This window comes from Pieris rapae, chromosome 13 (assembly GCF_905147795.1).
Source record: "Pieris rapae chromosome 13, ilPieRapa1.1, whole genome shotgun sequence".
Classification (NCBI taxonomy): domain Eukaryota; kingdom Metazoa; phylum Arthropoda; class Insecta; order Lepidoptera; family Pieridae; genus Pieris; species Pieris rapae.
Window position 1 is genome coordinate 6705339 of NC_059521.1, and position 20910 is coordinate 6726248.

General features: G+C 32.0%; 1 protein-coding gene across 15 annotated transcripts in view; it reads left to right on the forward strand.

Moving 5' to 3' along the window:
* The window catches only part of LOC111004195 (bromodomain adjacent to zinc finger domain protein 2B), a 61689-nt gene that overhangs the window by 621 nt on the left and 40158 nt on the right, over positions 1 to 20910 (forward strand). For 7 of the 15 annotated variants that reach the window (XM_045630706.1, XM_045630705.1, XM_045630710.1 and 4 more), the window contains exons 1-2: positions 7025 to 7446; positions 15588 to 15707. The gene's annotated coding sequence lies outside the window, so the exon portion shown is untranslated. Of the gene's footprint in view, positions 1 to 2258; positions 2369 to 7022; positions 7447 to 15587; positions 15708 to 20910 lie in introns of those variants that run through there. The other 8 variants (XM_045630703.1, XM_045630704.1, XM_045630699.1 and 5 more) reach the window with 4 other exon arrangements.

Sequence of the window (20910 nt, forward strand, 5' to 3'; positions counted from 1 at the left end):
CTTAAAATTATGTAATAGCTGCTAATTATACATTAATGATATTGCAATATATTTATTTTATTATTACGTGAATATTCTTTAACCGAATGTCCGAAGTCCGAATGAAAATTTGCTTTGAAAACCGGCCCAATTTACAAAATCAAGATAACTTGTGAAATCAACAATATAACGGACTTGTTGTTTTAGGTATAATTGTTTTGTGTGTTAATCCGCTTTCGTAAGTAAAATATACGAAAAACGACACCACTAATCATACAATGAATTATTTGTATTTCAAACAAATCGAATCAACAAAGGCATAATTTATTACAAAATCAAATGTATCGAATTAAAGATTCACGTTTGCCTCAGAGATGTCCCGTGGCCGGTCTCACTCTCTCGCGAAGAAAATCCCAATAGGTGTCTCGTTCTCACATCTCACTGCCCCTTCTGTGACATCCCCGCAGGCAAAGCTGTGGTTTAGGGTTGAACAAAATTATTATTTATGTAATAGAGTCAGTTGTATTCTTAAATGTTGATAACTCATTGTTTACTGATAAAAAATATTAAAAGAATTTAATTATTATTTAAATAATATTACTGATATAATACATATAAACAAGGATAGAGTTATCGTTATGGCTATCGTCTGCACCTAATTTTACTAGATTTTTAGCACTCCTGTCTGCATATGAATGTGTAACTTGTGTTGTTGTTTGATTGTTATAAAACAAATGAAACCTTTTATCTCATGCTAATAACATAATATCGGTAGCCCTGTGGGCTTGTATATAAAATCAATATTTATGGAGCGATGTATCACCTCAACCGACTGCCGCCCATCCAGCCATCCTCGGGACTTATTGATTACTGTTTTACTTGACGTACACTATTTTTAAACTAGCTAGATCTGTGCGGGGGCCGGTACATCTTATAAAGCAGTTTCTTCGGTGTTATATCACAATGAAACATCTCCTCTGGGTCATTTTCTACATAAATTAACAGCATAGAAAATATAATCAAGGTTAAGAGAATTGTAGTCGCTGTAGTCGCATCTAGTTTATTCTGAAAAGGCCGGCGAGGTTTATAGCAGAGTTAGTATCCATGGGCAGTATCACTTAACAGCTGAACCTCGTTTGACCGCTGTTATATAAAAAATTATATATACAACATATATTATATTGACGAAAAAGTTTCAAGGCAAAATTGTTGAAAATTAAAAAAAAAACTGAAAGTTCGACTAAAAATATGTCGTTTATGTAGCTATGACCATTATATTGTCTCAAGTATATTTATATCGAAATTAAAAAGCGAAAGTGATTGATTAATCTAGACGTTTGTGATTGAGTTCATAAAAATTAATCGGTTTATAAATGACAGTTGAGTTTCCGCATTTAATGGCTAATTGGGAACCTTTTTGAAAATTCGTTTAATACTTTAACGTAGTATTAGACAAAATAGCCACATAATTAATCTCACTCGCGTCGTAAACGGTTTGGCTAGTCAAAGTCAATTTGTATTCAAGCAACTTGGACTTCAGCTGTTCTTGAACAAATTCATGGTAAAAAAAAATAGAACAGGGAGCAAGGACAAGAGGCTCATCTGATGTCAAGTGATATCCGTCGCTTATACACAATCTAAATGCCAGGCGGGTTGCGAGTGCGTTGCCGACTTTTAAAAAATTGATACGCTCTTTTCTTGAAGGACCCTTACTCGAATTGGTATATTCGTTTGTTGAGCAAAATGGCCTAGTGGCTGGAGCGTGCGACCCTGATTCCTAAGGACATGCATGTCTACAGTCTAACCCAACACTCGCTCGTGCGGTGGACGAATACGTGAAGATACCCTTAGGCTCAAATGTTGTCCTCGTAGCTGACCAGCCGTCTATCAGGCATAGAAAGAGATTAATATCATTAACAACTACTTATTTTTATTATTAATTACTTAAGATTTTATGTGGAACATGGTGTAATGGTTGCAGCGACAAACGTTGGTGTAAAAAAACTTGGCAATTCAAAAGAATGGCGGTGATTTTATTGCGAACCTCTTCCGTTAAGAGAATTAGAAGATATATTTAATATCTGACGTTCAATAGTGTACATTGCGTTGCCTACTTGAATAGGCAGTTAGGAAAAAATGATCACAGATACAGAGAGCACGCCTAAAGGTGTGTGGATTTGATTTTTGTTTAAAATGTCCTTAAACTTAATTGGCATCTTGTAATAAAAATGGCACTTAAAGAGTGACAGAGAATTTCAATTCAGTTTTTTTTTCTACAGCGTTGAAGGGCCTTACGGGCCTTGAGAACTGATCCTGTACTCTGGAATCGAACCGAACGAATACACGACAATCCAAGAAAACGAATCGAACTTCCAATGGTGATTGCGTGGTAGGTACCAAAACCTATTCAAAGCCCAGTAAATGTAAATTTAGAGTTTTAATAAATATAATATAATTTTTAGTTTTATTATTATATTTTTTGTTAGTGATTCGTAATAATTTATGTATGTGGATAAAAATGTACATACATATTTTCTTTGATTTTTGGTAACATGCCAGCCCGGTGCCATGGGGCAGTCCCGTTTCAATTATAGATTAAGAATATTTTATTGTTACGTAAATAAATAAATAGTTAATTAAAAGTAATAATGGCGGTGCCCATTGCTATCCTTCCACTTTATTGATAACTAAGAGGTATTCCTTTAGAAGACATTTTATTTTAAACACCCTACAAATTCATATTTAATTGATAAAATTTAAGACAATAAAGCATTATATATGCATTTTTTTTTGAAAAAAAACTAAAAAAATACTAGCACTTTTTTTTTGTCATGTGTACGATACACTGATATGTCGCTAGATGCTGTTAAAGTCGCGTCATAAACAGGTCTTTATTATAATAGTCATTGAATGAAACAAAAAACGGATAAATTTTTAGTTTCTTAGTTTATATTAAAGAACAATGCGATATTTTCAAATCATATTCATGCAAAGTCCATTCACGGTCGGTTGCCCCCGTTATGTCTTACTGCCATTTTGTTTTAGTAGTGCAACATTTTTGAATACGTACAATAAATATACTTGCCTCGCAAGTATTAATATTTTAGTAAAGTATATGTATAATAGTTTGGAAGGTTGGTATAGATGCCATGCTAATTTTATAAAGTAGGAAATATTTCTTATAGTTAAAAACTACTGGACCAATTACAGACAAGGTATATTTCTGTGCGATGGCCGCTAATTTTTAACAGAGGCAAAGAAAAATTACATTTTGTCTCTGTTAAGAAAACAAAATCACACCAAAGATAATCTACAAAAAAATTAAACATCACCGTCTCACGCGTATTGTTACTGTGAAAAACGAAAGAGAGGAAAACCTTTATTACTCATAATAAAAAAGGATTTACCTATAGTTAATGCAGAAAGTGCTAGCCTCCATACTGGGATTCCCTGTCGTGGGTAGCTAGTCTTCCATTTGTCATACAAAATATAATTGTACTACTGGTGCACAAGAGGAATATATTTTTATTAAAAAGAGTTGATTAACATTACCATATGTAGTTAAAATTATCGTTACATATGTATGCTTATGTCTGTCTATAAACCTCTGATAAATAATCAAGGAATAACCAGTATTGTGTCATATTCTGCGCACATTAAGTGCGCACTCGATATTTTCAGTACAATGGGTTACATTGTAATTTGGGGAATTCCTGATCATTAAAATAATTGCAAGTATATATTGATATATAGATGATTTATTTATAAGAGATCACGTTGATTTCATCTTCTGTAAAAATAAAACTAACATTGACTTCATACAGATCAAAATTGCGAATGAATTAAAGACAACATTTTTCGACATAATTAGTCCTAAGTTTAGACTTTGTGCTGTCAAAATATGTAACATTTACAAGAATAAAAATGAGTATCAAATTGCTGCGTGAAAAATTCGGACCCTCTGGACCAATTCCAGTAATTTATTTCCTGATTTATTTTATGGAATTATATAAGAAGTAAGTTCACAATTATGTATATTATATATATATTATATATACATAATTGGGATAGCATAGCAAAATGTTATATAGTTAATGTAGCTACATAGGTAGGCTAACTAAAATACATTTTATTATTTATTATTTATTATTATTACTTGTCTAAAAACCTTGAGGTGTAAAAACATTAATAAATAATGTTTTATGAAACGTTTGTCAACAATATCTAAATGAATATACGGAATATAATTGTTTAATCACATTTTCCAAATAATTGAGATACACATTTAATGAAACAAAAAAATATTTTTAGTTATATTTGTAAAATGGTTTAAGCTTACGTATTGTATTAAACAGCAATTTTATATATTCATCCTTTGCACACCAACAACACGCAGCGACTGTATCATGAAAGAATATATTTTTTTTTTTTTAACTACGTACCGTTTAGTGCTATCTCATATTAGTATATTTGCACAGGATAAACAATATTTTAGGATTGGTATAATAATAGATAATATATCTTGAATATATTATCTTATTTTTTAAAAATCACCTTGAATTGCACAATTTTGAAGTCTTTTTTCATCACAACGTAAAGACAATTTGACAAAAACAAACTAAAGAGCACGTAAATAACATACTGTTATTAGACTTCTTTTATGAATATGGCACACTGCTTCGCGTGGAAGCATCTAGAAATATTTACCAGAAATCCTAATTTTAAATAACCGATTAAACGAAGCTTAACAGATCAACACGTTTCCTATAAAACCGCGCCCAATCATTTAAGTACAAGTGTGTCATATTATAAAACTAGATATTCTAAGTAAGGTCGTTGATCTGTACCGACCAATGTGTTGGACTACCATCCTTCCCGCTGTCTAACAAAGTTGGGAGTTTGCAGAAGGAACGGTGCTTGTGGCAGGGGTCATGCGATTCTGGTCGTTTTGAGCTCATCTGCTGTATGGGAAACAGAGGACATGTAGCATTGATGCTCTGTAATGGATATTTATAATAGTCTGTCTTTATTCTTTTGTATGTTAATAAAAGAGATATTATGTTTGTACAGATTTAAAAAAGAAATGCTATTATGGTTATTTTATTTTAGGTTATAAAAAAGTAACGACTTTTCAATAAGAGGCTCTGTCAATAACCATTAAAACAAAACTCGTGCACGTAGAACCGTTAATTGTGTCTCGAAGATTTTTCTATAGAAAAGTCGAACTAAAGAAGTTTGAGCGTAGTAAAAATATTTTTAAATTGAATAATATTTTACAAACTATCATTTATTAGCATTGTTTTCGTAAAATCTAGTAATTTAGCTGAGGTCTACAAACAAACAGACATTGTTTTAATTTTATAATTATAGGAATATAAATAATTGTATAATGTACTTAGGTCTTGCCGATTTTTAAGATAATCGCCGTGGGAGAACGTAATTTTAAATTGTATTGTGTAATAATCGCGTATGAATTAATAAACAGGAAAAGTTTTCATATTAAAAAAATATGTAATCTATACATATATTTTTCACTTATTATTTATAAAACTGTTTTTCAAACATACTTGATGAATGTAATCGAACCGTTAAACTAGCATTCTCGAACTCTACGTAAAGTACAATGTAACCGCTTTAAAACATAAACCGACTAAAACATTCGCTTAACAGAAAGGCTAGGTTAAGCCCATTGCTAAGCAGAAATCGTCTGTATCGTTTTATTACACTCAGGTAAGGAAAGAGACAAAACCATTGGTTACATTTTAAACCTATATGTCATTGACATCAATCAATATACGCTACGTCATCACTGCCGCATTTTATTCCTTTAATTTTATCACGGTCGCGTAGAACGAAAAAAATTGGCCAAATTTCATGTGCGATACGTCGAAATCAACGCTCATAATGTATAATTGTGTTGTGGAATAGGTTTTGAACAATTGCAGGGGACGCGCGGTAATCTCCGATCAAAATGGACGCCGTCGGCCATCTTAGGTTCGCCACGAGCGAGAGAGCGCACGGCCGGGAATTTGGGAAATTGCTGTTTTTTTTGTTGTAAAGAGAGCAGTATATAAGAGGTCGGTAGGCAGAGGGGGCGATCACGGCGGTGTGAAGGGAGTGCGTGGTTCACACAAGGCAAGTATCTCGAGATCATTCTGAAGATATGAATTACAATTTTTTAATAACGCGGTCGGCAATATTGACCTTGTAGGTTAACCCAATGAAAACTTAAAATTTGAAATTGGCTTAAAGAAACTACTAAAAAAATTAGTGATTCCAAATACACACTGTATTTGAAGAACCTCATCAGTAGTGCATGATCCTTATGTTTATTTTCAGATTTAAAAAAAACATATGTGCAATTCACACATGGTAGAAGTGAAACCTTCAAAAACATTTTTTTTATTATTAATCATATATAAATTAATCATTTTCCATTATCTAAATGTGTGTGTTCTTTTAAAACAGTATATTTTAATGATAAATTTTAATTTATAAGTTTAATATAAATTTTTAATTTGGGAAAAACTAAAACATCGAAAGTTTGAAATTCGATCAAATGAAAAAGCGGCAGTAAAGAGAGGCTGTATAATGCCTGCTATCTCATTTTCTCCCACGTTAAATCATATGATGAATTGATGTTTCTGTCTCTCTTTACCGCTGCATCCGGTTTGAAATCACGACGATTCGAAAGAAGTTTATCTATCTCATTTTCTCCCACGTTAAATCATATGAATTAATGTTTCTGTCTCTTTTTACTGTCGCTTTTTCGTTGCATCCGGTTTGAAATCACAACGATTCTAAAGAAGTTTCACTTCAAAAAAAACACATACTTTAATTCAAATAATAATCTACATTGTCATCGGCAATTTCATCCACCGACATCAAATTTTGTAAGCAACTATTTTTGAGATTACGTAATTCAGATATCGTCGGATTAAAATCCGAAAACGTCATGACGCCTATCCCCAGACAAATCCTCGTTCTGCTCGACGCGTGTACCGGTCACCTATCTTTCATTGCACGTACGCGACGCGCGGGGGGCTCGCTTGCCGCGCACGGAGCCATCTTGCTAGCGCCCGTCGAATTGCTCGCGTCTCCGCGACACAAATCGCTCTTAATTCGTACTAATTAACCATTTGAATAACAAAAAACAATTATCAGTTATAAGTGAAAGCAGTGACGTATACTTATTAGGAAAAATAGATTTCGCTTGTGTTGTTGTTTTAGTGCATTCGTCTAGGTGAGTTGTGACTCTTTGTGCGCGACAATTATCATTCTGATCGATTCGGGCGCGGGGGTGTGCGGCCGTTTTATATCTTTTGTTGTTTTGTAACGCTAAATCAATAATTTTAGTGGCTAGCGGCCATCGCGTTCTTAATTCAAATCGTTTGACGTTTCGGTGTGTTTGGACTGTTTCGTGAGGAAGTTGTGTGAAATCATAATACGAGCGATAAACTATTTCAGGTAAAGTTTTATTATTTGCTTTTTTTCGTTTGGTTTAGTCTATAAATAGCAACGCCAGGTGTTATAACGAAGTAGTGTCATTATGTCACAAGCGTTTCACAAGAAACTGGTTTAATTTAGTTAGTGTTATTGAAATTAGAAAGCGATACGTGTAAATGTGGACGTATAACTTAACATTGTTTCATTTCCGCGAAACGCATAATTCAACTTGATTTAAAAAGACTGGTCGGTTATGAATTAGTGCCTTGGGTGTTACGGAAGTTAAAACCAATAATAAAGATAAAACATTTCCTTATAGTCGCCACCAGTAACCACATAAAGCTCTACCAGACAAAATCTTATACGTATATACAGACGTAATCTTTACCTTAACTCCTTATCAGAATACTTACTAACTTTAAATCGTGGCTTTGGTCGTGTTTTTTCTAGCTAAGCTATCGCGTAATTATTGGCAAAAATGTTACCTGAGATAATAATTCTTTACTTATTTTTTATGATATATAATATGTATTGAAGTCTATGGAAACAAAATATCTGGCATTATCAAAAAATATTGTTGCCATTATGGCCGAGGTCAACATTATCTCTCATTCATGCGGGTGCTTTTACTAAAGATTTAATATAACATTAACATAAATACATAATAAATAATAGTTACCTCACAAGATAACAGATTATAACATTACGAAATAGATGTTAACGTAACCTTTTCAATGAGATAACAAAAGAAACACGGCTAATTAAATCTTTTTAAAGTAAAATATCATTATTTGTGGGTTATAGGTAAGTAAAAAAGGTTTTATATTTTTAGACATATACATAAAAAGGTTTTTTTTCGTTTGAAAAATATAGTTACGTACTCTACATTTACAAATTATGTTGAGTATTAATTTCATATAACAAAAAGCCCTATAATGCCCTCATATATAAATATAATTGATGCCATTAATGTAATGTTATACTAATGAAATGGTAATAGAAGTCACATATTTTCCATAATCATAAACTATTACTAACAATTAGCAATGGGTCAGTTTAAAACTCATGATGGATTGGCTACAATTTTTTAAGTGAAACATTATGAAACTATGAACGCGAACAGAGGTAGGCATCGTGTATAATAATTGCATTCAGAGTTCAGACCGCGCCTCGCGATCGGACATAACTATATTATACTTAGATCGTTAGTGTGAATTCAATGTATCGTTGTGTGAGTTTAAGCGATCATCTCAAATATGTCGAGTTATACGAGCTGGGTTCATCAGTTTTTACGAGTTACATAAAAGGATAATATTATATGACAAATGCTGCTTGAATATCGAATTTTTAAATAGCATAAGTCCAGAATGTTCACATGACGATAACAGCTGCAGAAAATTGGAATAATTAACACTAACATTATAAAATCATTACGTGTTTTCAATTGTTTGAAATGACGATTACGTATGTAAAAAACATACTGGCTTCAAATAAACACTACTTATAACACATCAAGAATGTCTGCTTTAAGCTGTTAGTAATCAACTAAGATCAAATAAAACTATACCTAGCTGACTAGACGTGATAGTTTTTAAATTGCTTTTCTTAATTCAGAAAAATCTTGGCTCAACTTGGCCACTGAATCTTCAATTTGATCTACCATACTTTCTTATACTATAAATACCACGACATAGGTATCTCGTTTACGACGTCAACTCGCATGAAAACCGTTTATGCTGATTCATCGCTTATAAAGATAATAATTCGTTTTCGCTCACTCATTTGTTTTATTCTTTCCGTGTGACTTGGAAGATCCAGTTTGTTTTCTTAATGGTTTTGATATTGGCTTTGTTTTTATCTATTCTATGTTTAACTATAAAATTATTACTCAAGTCTTTTTTTGTATTTTAAACTATCGTATCACATAAAAGATAAAATAATTATAACCAGGAGATTAGTTTTTTGTTAACCTAGGTTGTCAATATATGCTTTCTGTTGTACAAAGAGCTGGTTAGCAATGCCTGGTAGTAGCACCCCGGATGCTTCCCTCAAACAATTATATCGGGATAGCAATAGATTACCATTTTAAATCATTTTTATTCATAAGTGTCGCTACTATGGTAACGATATATTTTTAATGACTTTTGTTATTACCAAACAATTAGAGGAAATAATTCAGTTGATGCTTCTTTATGACGCGGAAGATACATTTGTGGTTAAAAACTAAACAATTACACCCACGCTTAGCTTTTCTCACGACTCCAAATATGTCCATTCTCAATTTGACGTTTATGTTTGATGATTCAACAACTTATTAACTTAACATTTCATTATAGGCAAAAAATTCTATTAAAAATATATAGTTTTGTTATTGTCAAGTATTGTTTGTTTCTGTGGGAAAGGGTTTTTAGAAGCTTTTCTGTAGTGTAAGAAATGTATTAATTGAAAGACTTTAAGAGAAATAAGACTTAAAGTTATACAATATACAAACATGTAATAGGCGTTAGGTATTTTTAGTAAACAACTGGAGTTTACTAAACATGCAAAATAATATTTTTATTATTTTGTAAGACGAACAGTTTTTTTAAAGCCAAAAAACTCGTTCAAATTGAAAAAGTTTTAATCGATGCATTGTAATGTTTTGTATCGCATTGAGCAATTATAAATATTTTTTCTCTTAAACCCTATTTAGATTATTAACTCAACCTCGTATATTCTAGCACCGTGATAAGTTAGGCCTTGTACTCGATTGGAGTACTTACATTGATTGTTAGATGAGTTTATCGTCTTAATATTGTTACTGAATGCTTACTACTATTAAATAGATTATCGGACTTAATGAAGGCTTTCATAAGATTAAATTATGTTTATAAAACATGTTATAAAACATGTTTATTTTATTAATTATGCCGTTTTCTCACCGGAATATGTATATATGTATATGCCATGTATGATAGCTTCTAATCCATAAACGTGGCATGGAGTGCATTTTATAACGTCCTATGCTAGTTACTCGATAGCTTTGGAATCTTAACGAGATGAGGAAAGCATTGAGACAGTCTTAACAAAAAACCAAAAAGCAATAGGAGTCGAAATACCTCGACGCATTGACCGAGGTATTTTTATTACAATAAACTTTTATACAATTTTCTTTTGTACCTGTACAGATTTAGAGTCTGATTTGCCTTAGCCGTCGTTAAATGTCCAGAGTTACCATTGTCAAAGTTGCAAAATTAGTTTTTGTGTACATTCCTCGGCCGGTAGGTGAAATGGCAGGGCTAACATTGTCTTCTTTGAAAGGCACGTTGAGGTACTTTGTGTAATATGTATTCTTTAATCTAATAAATTTATTGAAAATGAACAATCAATGTTTTCAGTCGAATTGTGATTGAATTTTATAAGTTTTTTAAACATACTTCTTTAGTTCTATATTTATAATTTTTACTATGAGTATGGAATATGTATGAACCAAAGAGCATTATCTACCTGTCTTCACATATATTTTTTGTATAGTGTATCAATATTCAATTTAAAAAATTCTTTAGGTATTCAATGTTTAACAACAATTAAAAGTGCTACAAGTCCCGTGTATATTATTTCCTGGAATGTAACAAACTTATAACTAAACACGTTTTTTTTTAGTGTAGTGTATCATTATTAGTATTTGTAAGTTTGTAATTAATAAATTTCAAAAAACTACTGATCTTATTTGAAATATTATTTTAGCATTAAAATCTTACGTTATCCTTGGGCATCATCACATTTAAATATAGAGTTGATAGCATTCTGCTGTCAGTATAAGCTCAACTCAAAAAATCATATTAAAAATATTTTAAACACAGATCATACATTACTGCTATCTCTGAGATTGTTGAAATGTGGATCTGCGTTATATCGGCATTAATTTATCAATGTCAGTACATCAGTTCTGAATCATTTTGCATCTGACTCACTTACCTTTTGAAACGTGTTTATAATCCGTTTCTCACGCATGAGACCTTTTAGGGCAAAAAACGGACTCGTTTCGTAAAAAAAATTTATTTGTCGAGATAAAATCCATAATTTGGCAGACAATTTTAGTGGTACGAGTAAATCGGTCTAACTGGGAATTATTTTGCTCGTTGAATAGTAAAGGGTGATTTTGTTTGGAGTAAGACTCGAAACTCCTATGAACGTTGTACCTATCAAATTTCATCTTTCTATAAAAAAATATTATGTTCACTATGAAGTCTGTAGTCACATCACAGCCACATAATATGTCTTAAAATTATCTCAGTCTTTGAGGAAATTTCTATATACTTCCGTATTTGAAATAGAAACTGGCAATAAACGGAAACTTGGAATGATCCGTCATCAATCAGTCTCTTGGGGTGTCAATGTAGGTCGAATTCCTAGCTTTCTAGATCACAGATCACGAACTAAACAACTTTTACGCGCTATAAATAAATACTTAAACGTCTATTGGGATTGCCCCGATGATCCGATGTGCTATCGACTGAACATTGGATTTTTTTTATTAATTTTTAAAACTGAAATATTTTTGCTCAGTGTAAGCAATACGTTTAAAATATATTAGTACCTTGTTTTAGTGAGCACCATAAATTATATATTTAATATGTAGTATAAATGAACAATTTATACGTTTGGGTCAAAACGATTAATCTTTGTAATTTATATCCTAATCACTGACCATAGTGTAATGTAAGTAATTATATTCATTTGTCACACGATATAAAATTAAAATTATATTGTGCTTTATACCTATCAAAAATCAACAATAACTTACCATACACTCCACAGTTTGCAATTTTTTGGCCCAAACGCATCGGTTTCACGCCAAACTGGCAAAATGCCAATCCAATTCTACAAATTGATTAAATATGTAATAACTCTCCATTTGCTATAGGCAAATTATTGATGACCTTTTTAGATGCGCAAGCGCTATTAATATTAAAATCTAGTAGGTTACATTAAGGTTTTATCAATTTCATTGTGTGACACCAGTCTCGTAGTTAGAGGTGGCATTGCCGGTAAAATACCAAAGCGGCTCCTAGGCCAGACCTCAGAACCGAGGTGATTTTAATGGGTAACCTTAGCTAATAAAGAGCCTAGAGTAGGCCCAACCCCTACAACTCTTTGCAGCGTGGGATGCCCACTTTGAGTAAAATCACGATAAAGGATATCGTTAGAAGGAATAAAACAATACGCAATCGGTAGGTATTTGTTTGAAACCGTTACCAATGAGCCAGAACTATTTTATTTTCGTTATGTAAACTCTATTTTTAGTTAGAGAATTAACGTATTGATTTGATTTCAGGATTCAAAGATTTTTTAAGTTTTGAATGGTATAAGATTTGATTCTGAAAATTGCAAATTGAACGGCGGGGATTAGAAAGTGCCAGACCCAAGGCTTTGTTCGACCGTAAATTACATGAAACGGCTATTACGATCTTAAATTATGATATTGCTAATGTACAACTGCTAATGTCATAGTAACATCTGTGAGTTTCATCCAGTACAATCATATTAAAATACCTGCCATTAAACTCTTCAAGGGCTTCCAAAGCTTTTGAAATTTGTTTATGTGAAGTTAAATTTGGCTAGATATGAGTATTAATAATATATAATTAACAGAACGCTTATAGTTCAAAATAACGTTAATCACGTAGATTTACTCTGTTTTTGCGTAGTCTACTTTTCGCAGTAATTATCCGCTTAAAACTGTCATAAAAAACATATGTGTAGCGGTCTTGAGTCGTCTTCTCTGTGGATTCAGGTTAGCTCAACGCATTGTTGTGCAATGTTTACAAAACCACACCTTACTGAATGTTCAAGCAACGCTTGCTATTGTCAACCAATATGAATTAACTGTGTCAATATAATTATACACTAAAAAGATATTGTTAAATACCATTGAATTTTTAAAAGTACTCCCTTAGACAGTACTACCAAGTATATTGCCATATGATACATGTATGCAAAGAGTATTTGTTTAATAGATGAGAAGGCAATATCCAACATGTTTTTCGTCAGGCATAGAAACTCTTGGCTTCTAAAACATAGATATAGAAAATGTATTGAACAAGTTTAAAAATATGGGTGGTCCCTTTTATCCTATAAAGAAATTAGATTCTTCGCCAATCGAAATACAATTCGTTTCTAAGTGAAAGCGGCAATATTAAAGTACCTACAAAATCTACCTATATTACAACGAATGAAATACAACAAGCACGGGGAGTTTAGTGGCAACATAATCAATATAATGTTGGCACGTAATAATTGATATTCTGCCCTACCGTCTGGTCTATTTCGGGGGCTATGAGGGTGAGATTGACAACCCCCGATTTGTTTCTTCATCCCCGAATCACGCCAAAACACACGAGCATGTTTTGATAGGAATTAAGACTTTATAACGTGGCAATAATGTCCCTTTCCGCTTGTCACATGCTGTGAAATACCATCTGCATACGGCAGATGCATTTAAAAATCGATAGCGGTATTAATTTACTGAGGTCTAAACAAATGTTTCTTGATAGTAATTAAAACTTCACTCTGAATATCAGTTCTATTTTTAACGAGTTTTATATTTCTGACTGTATATTAATAAACGGTTTTTTATAATACATATTAAATTTTCATACTTGTCAAGTTTAAGGCCAAAAATGTTTAAGTCTAAAACAATATGTTTTGAACTACAACGAATTTAAATGAAATCTTTCCGTTTACTAGAGAGCATTATCTAATTCTTGAAGTGGCTAGATTGTAACAAATATTTATTTAATATGATTAATGTTACTTTTACGTAATAAATATATATATATATATTTAATATAATATCGTAACAATTAGTCCAGCTAAGACTTCTAGATTTGGTTAAGCATTTATTCAATGCGTACGCGTTTTATATAAAAATATTGTGTCCGTTAAATTTCTTTTATAGTTACGACCACATTTTTGTCGAAAAAAGTTTTAACCTTTCTTCGGTCGTTTTTAGCAAATACTTTCGAGTTAATTTATTATCGTCAAATGGCATTTATGCAACAATTTCCTTTGTCTTAAAGCAAGATGTTAAAGTTCACGAATATTTTCTTTAATTAACTTTTAATAAGTAAAAAAATAATATTTGGACTAACATTGCTGTTTTATTCTGACATAAAAGTGGTTACGGTGTTCTTATATGTTTACAAGACAATTTTAAATGCTCATTACATTAGGGACTGAATCCTTTGTACGTTTTATGGATTGATACAATGTGTTGATTTCGTTCGCGTGTCCTAAAAATTTAGCTTAATTATACAATTCCAATAAATAGTATATTGAAATATAAACTGTATTTTATTTAAATATATGATAAGCATTTGCATTTATTTTCTTTACTGCCCAATAAAATTATTGTAACCACAAAAGTGTGTAACAAAGTGTCTAGAGCCGAGCCTACATCTAACTTGACCTCTCATTCTCCTTGCAATGCGTAAATCTATCATAACTCGTTACAGGGCGTTACCAAAGTATCCGTCTTCGTCTCACCTATAGCTCGAGAGATAGAAGAAAGGGATAGCAATAACTGAATCAATAGCATTTATTTTACTGGAGACGTCTTGTATGTTATAATCTGTAGATTATTGGAAAACATGTATAGAACAGTAATATCGAATTGAGGTATTTGATGTCGTTTTAGTGTGGAAGTTACTTATTCTTTATTTAAATATGAATTTTAAATTACTGAAAATTGTTTGTGAGTACAAGATCGATCTAGACTGATACAAGTGTATTTTTTTTAATCACTCAGTCACTCCGCAGGTTTTTCAACCGAAAATGTGTCTTGGTCGAAAGGCTAGGTCCATCGTCGTCCTATGGTGTTTTCAATTTTTTTAAGATTTATTGAGCAGTTACAATTATTTATATTTTATATGATGGGCATGGAAACTCGGCTTATCTTTGCCGCGAGCTTGATATGAATTTATACTAAGGCAATATTAAAGTATGCAATAAATATACTTTTATATTGCCTTGCAAATAAGACAATAGTGAAATATTAGTTTTATATTATTTATTGTTGAAAAATAAATTTAATTCCACAAATTGTATTGTATCAACTTCATATATGACATCTCCTTGCTGTTTTGTGTATTAACGTTTAATATGTATTTTTATTTTTTCAGATTGGATGAGAATGTGTTAGTGAAGTGAAGTGTAAGTGAAACTCAGTGCAGTGACAAAAAGTGAAAATGTGTGAAACGGCCTACAAGCGATCCATCTCTGGATGTTAGCTGTCACTAAAGGTGTGTATAAAAGGTGTTATTAAGTATTAATACGTACAAATAATTAATACAATATTCAGAAAGTATTTCGCCATTCCTGCCCAGAGGAGATTAAACGTTTGAATTTTGTTTTTTTATTCTCTGGATGATAATCCATTCCATCTTTTGTGGATCAAGGTGTAATTGTTGCAGCTCCTCACAAGCATTTTGGAAAACATATACTTACATGGCCATTGAAAGCCATATAATGTAACAAAAAATTTAGTACATAATACTACGTTCATAGTTATTAAATTAAAAGATCATTTAGATTTTGTATTATATTTATGTATGTATGTTAATTAAGTTGAATACCTAAACTGTAGAGAAGTGTTAGCCTACTACATAGTGGGTAAGTTGATTAATCTCCACAACACTTGCTTGAAAGGTTTCTTATAATAAAAAAATTATAAAATCCAAACTCCCAGATTCAAATAAGTGTGGCCTAACCGTTATATGTAAATATTACCTAAGTTAAAATGTTACGTTTCATATATAAGGTAAGAGTATTTTAATTAAGTTCCAATTAATATAATTTGCAATAAAAATAAAAATGAATTCGAATGATAAGTACAGAGAGTACAACCAAGGCTTTTTAGGTTAAATCGACATAATTGTGAAACCACCAAATATGGAACCAGCTGCCCACTGACGTATCTTCGAACCAATTCGACTTAAGGCCGGCAGCGCGCTTGTGAGCCTTCTGGCTGTGCGAGTGTCCATGGGCGGCGGTATCACCTAACATCAAGTGAGGCAGACGGGACAGGAAGTGCCGTCTGCCTCACGTAACATAAAAAATTGCTTTTTTTGTTTCCATCCCTATTTCTTAAAATAACATATACGACATTCGACATTTACCTTAATCTTGCTTTAATATATAACGACCGTCTAGGTGTACATTTACATAGAAAATACGCCAGCCATTTTTAGTGTCTGTCAAGCAATCCGAGGCAATATTTGTACAGCCAAGACCGATTAGCGTGTATTCATGATACTGCACTTTCTAGCTATCAAGTAAACGGTGACTACAGTCAATGACCTCTATTGTCGACCGGCGAGTTTACAACTCGTGAGAAACAGTAGGTTTTAACGTGATTTTGTGGATGCGGTATCATCCTTTTTATAGAGGCAGATCGTTTTACAAGAGGTAGAACACCATATCATAGACCATTCCGCTATAGTTAGATGTATTATTTTAGACACCCAAATTTTAAAATTCAAAAAGTTTAAAATTCGAACTGTCATTTTTGTTTCGTAAGTTTATTGATCTTAAACAATCTTAAAAAAATAAGTTCTAAAACATCTAAATTTTTTGTACCCAAGATAAGGACCACATTTAATGTATTTTATTCTGCGTATATAACTCCAGACAATAATGACCTTAATGATACAGATATATAGTAGAACTTTAGTCATCTCTGGTCGACGTGTTTATTAGACTCGTATATTAGACTTTTGGTCTAGGATATTCTACGGCTTAATTTTTTTTTAACAAAAATCATTTAAATCTAGTCTACTATTAAGAGAAGTGTTGTATTCGTTTAATATTTTTGTTTGATGACAACGTACCTGTAATTATAACGCTTGGAAAGACGAGACCTTGATGAAATATTCTAGTTTCACGGAGAGGAACGATTCCGAGGCGGCCATTAAAAGGTAGCAATTAAATTCGTCTTGAATCTCATGAGATCGTAAAATTAGGTCAGCGGATGATGTATATTCAGATACAGTGACGTGATGTCATTCGAATGTTTGTATATTAGTCAGGGATAGGTGTTGTCAGTATATCAAGTAGAATGTTTATCTGGAGAAAATTCTCGAAGTATAATAAAAGACAAATTAGTGTACGTGTATATTTTTCTTGTCTGTGGCGTAAGAATTTAATAAGGGCTGAGTTTACTATGTTTTTGTAAAATGGACTCATGTGGACATCTTAAGGTTATGTTAATTATTATTAATATAAATACATAAATATATGTATTTGAATACTAATGCGAGTGCCCTCATCTCTCATAAGTGGTAACTCTATATTGTTTTTTTAGTTTCATGGCATAAGATAGCGTTTGCATCATAGCTCCTTACACAGAGTATAAAAATTTATAAATTAGATTTGAAATACGATTTTGTCTTACGGATCGTAACACTTAGTTATATATGTATCAGAGTGTCCAACCTCGTTAATCGAGCCATATCATTTTTTTTTAATTTTAGCAAGCCGCAATGTAAGTGCGTTTTTTTTTATAAAATAGGGGGGAAACGGGCAGGAGGCTCACCTGATGTTAAGTGATACCGCCGCCAATGGACACTTTCGATGCTAGATGGCTCGCGAGTACGTTGCCGGTTTAAAAAGTAAACAAAAACATATTGTATCATTATATAGCATATATATCGAATGCTTGGCAAACGCTTATTTTTGAGCATATTTAATTATTCCAAGAGAATGTAAACTTCATACATCATACATATAACTGTAAATGATTGTCTGTGCTATTGTTAAACTTTTACTTTTAACATCGTCTTTATTGGGTTGAATGACTTTATGACAATAATATTGTTCTTTATATGGAATAATGATTTTTAAATAACTGTTTATGAATACGACTGGGCCGATACTGTGACGCGAACGTCACGCTTGGAAGTCGATCGTGTTAAATTGGTTTATATTTTCGTTTATGATTAATCGTTGGTTTATTAACTAAAGATTAGGTATTCAGAGGTTGTTCGGTTTAATGCCTGTAGCGTTGTGTAAGTTTTATTATCGGACGTAAAGACTTAATACAAAGTACCAGCCGTATTATTCGACGTCCGTTGTTTTACAATTGAGCGTTTTTTAAGGCAGTTTTTGCCGCGCACCACCGCTATGTGGAACCAGCTGCCTACTGAAGTATTTTCGAACGAATACAACTTACTTTCTTCATGAAAATTATTGTAAGGCCGGCAACGAGCGAGACTTCTCGCTATGTGACTGTCAATGGGCGGCAGGTCTTCTTTGCCGATGAGTAGGGATGCCAAAAGGCTCGAATTTAATGACGTGGAACAAGTGATACCATGATGATCTTATGTTCCAAAATAAACGTATTTTATTTTTTTATTTATTTTATAACTTAAGCATTAGGTGAGCCTCTTGCCCTTTTGCTTTGGCACTTATACAGATTGTCTTTCGTTATTGGCTATTAAATTTCTTGCGTCGAGATTAAGTTAAGTAAATCTTTCCGGAATGTTAAAAATAGGAAAGAAGCGGTTTCCGCAATATATGACAACTGCTTTCACAAATACATACAATATATTATTTTAAGAGAATATTTTATTGAGTAAAAAGTAATCGATTGTTTTGTAATTCTCATGTTAACGCTTCACTGAAGCATTAGTATCTCTTTTGTTTTTTGTTGAAGTGTGAAATCTTTTGTTCGAGAATTTAAAATGCGTTAATAACCATCTTCAGATTGTTTAACAACGCCTAAAGTTATCTATGAATAAGTATATGAGGCGATGGATAGCGATTTTGAGGTATCGTAATGCAGCGATACAATATATTTTAGTTTTAATAAATAAAACGTGTTTTATAAAGATTTGAATGTGCGATTTGCTTAGAATCTACATACATAACAAGAATAAAATAGTGAAGAATTGAAGAGAGATGATGATTATTACAGAAAAGAATAGTAAATGTTATATTGGCTACCTATTTGTCCTAGTATTCATTTAAATTCGGTGCCACAGAGCCAGTATATCTAAGTATATATATAGTAAGGTAATCAGTAGCTAGCAGATAATGTTATAAAGTCTTTCATAACACTGCACCAATGTTATTAAAGATAGCCATTCATACACTTAAAAATATTATCCCAAGACACTCTAAGATTATGGACCGTTTCGATTAAAGTGTCCGTATTTAACGAAATTTTACTAAAATTTATTTAGTTAAGTTTCGTAATATCTCTAACGGCCAAAAGAAACTAATACTAAGCTAACCGCTGTGCATTTTTCTATGTATGTGCCAAATTAACACCTGTTCATTCATATAGTGAGTGAAAACATAGTAAGTCTGCATATCTTAGGGTGACACAGACCCTATCATATGTCAGGCACACTAGGCTGCACCTTGCCTTTAAATGGAAAATATTGTACATACAGTTAAAACTTGTACCTTTAAATTTAATCGTTGATGCTAAACATATTAATAAAATAATAAAAACTTATGAAAAAAAGGTTGTGACAAAATTCATATATCGCTTGTCTCCACAATAGGTAAGCCTTGTGTTGTGGGTAACTAGAAGGCAATTATTCCGTGGTACATGGTACATGTTTAAAACAGTTTAAAAAAATAAAATAACATAATAATCATTTAAGTGTTACAAATTAAGAATGTGTGAAAAAGTGTGTGAATGACTGTGTGGGTGTGTAATGTGTATGCATGTATTTCAAAGTGTAGCTGAAAGTTGTTCTGATCGTGCAGTGTGCCTGTGTTAGTTTTTGAGACCTCCAAGTCATACCAAGATATGATATGTTAAAGAGAGAAAATTTTGACGGTTGTGAATAAATGTTATTGTTTCGTTACAAATATGTTCTACATAAAAATCTGGGGATCACGGATATAGAATGCTATGTCGCTCATAATGCATTCTGTTTTATCAAAATTTATTTTACAAGTTTAGAAGTTTAGTCTAGATCCAGTTCATGAGAATTAGCACCTTACCATTAGTACCATCTTTCAAAAAAGTAAGGGTGTACGTAATCTAATAATGAAAGTTAATATAGGCAAGAAAACGCTGTTATACTCCGCATATTATAATGCAAGTGGAGTTATAGAAATAAGTAATTAATAATAAATTATATTGTTGTAAACCTGAAAAGAAGTTCGCCAGTATCATTGGGATGACGCAAAATACTAACCTAGGTCAACTGACACACTTTCTCCCCTCAGTCATAAAAACGTACGGCCTTGATTAAATTATTTATAAGAAACTATGATACGGAGTTCTCAAGGATGTTTGTATCTGTACCCCATTCCCATTTTTTTACGTTATTTTTATAAATATTACAAACGTCAAAAAAAAACATTTTTCAATTATGTAAATACGAATGTATGTAACATTCATGATAATGTACACCTTTGAATTGAATGATTATACTACATATATGATTATAATAATGAATGGACGCAAGATACAATATAGTAAAATCA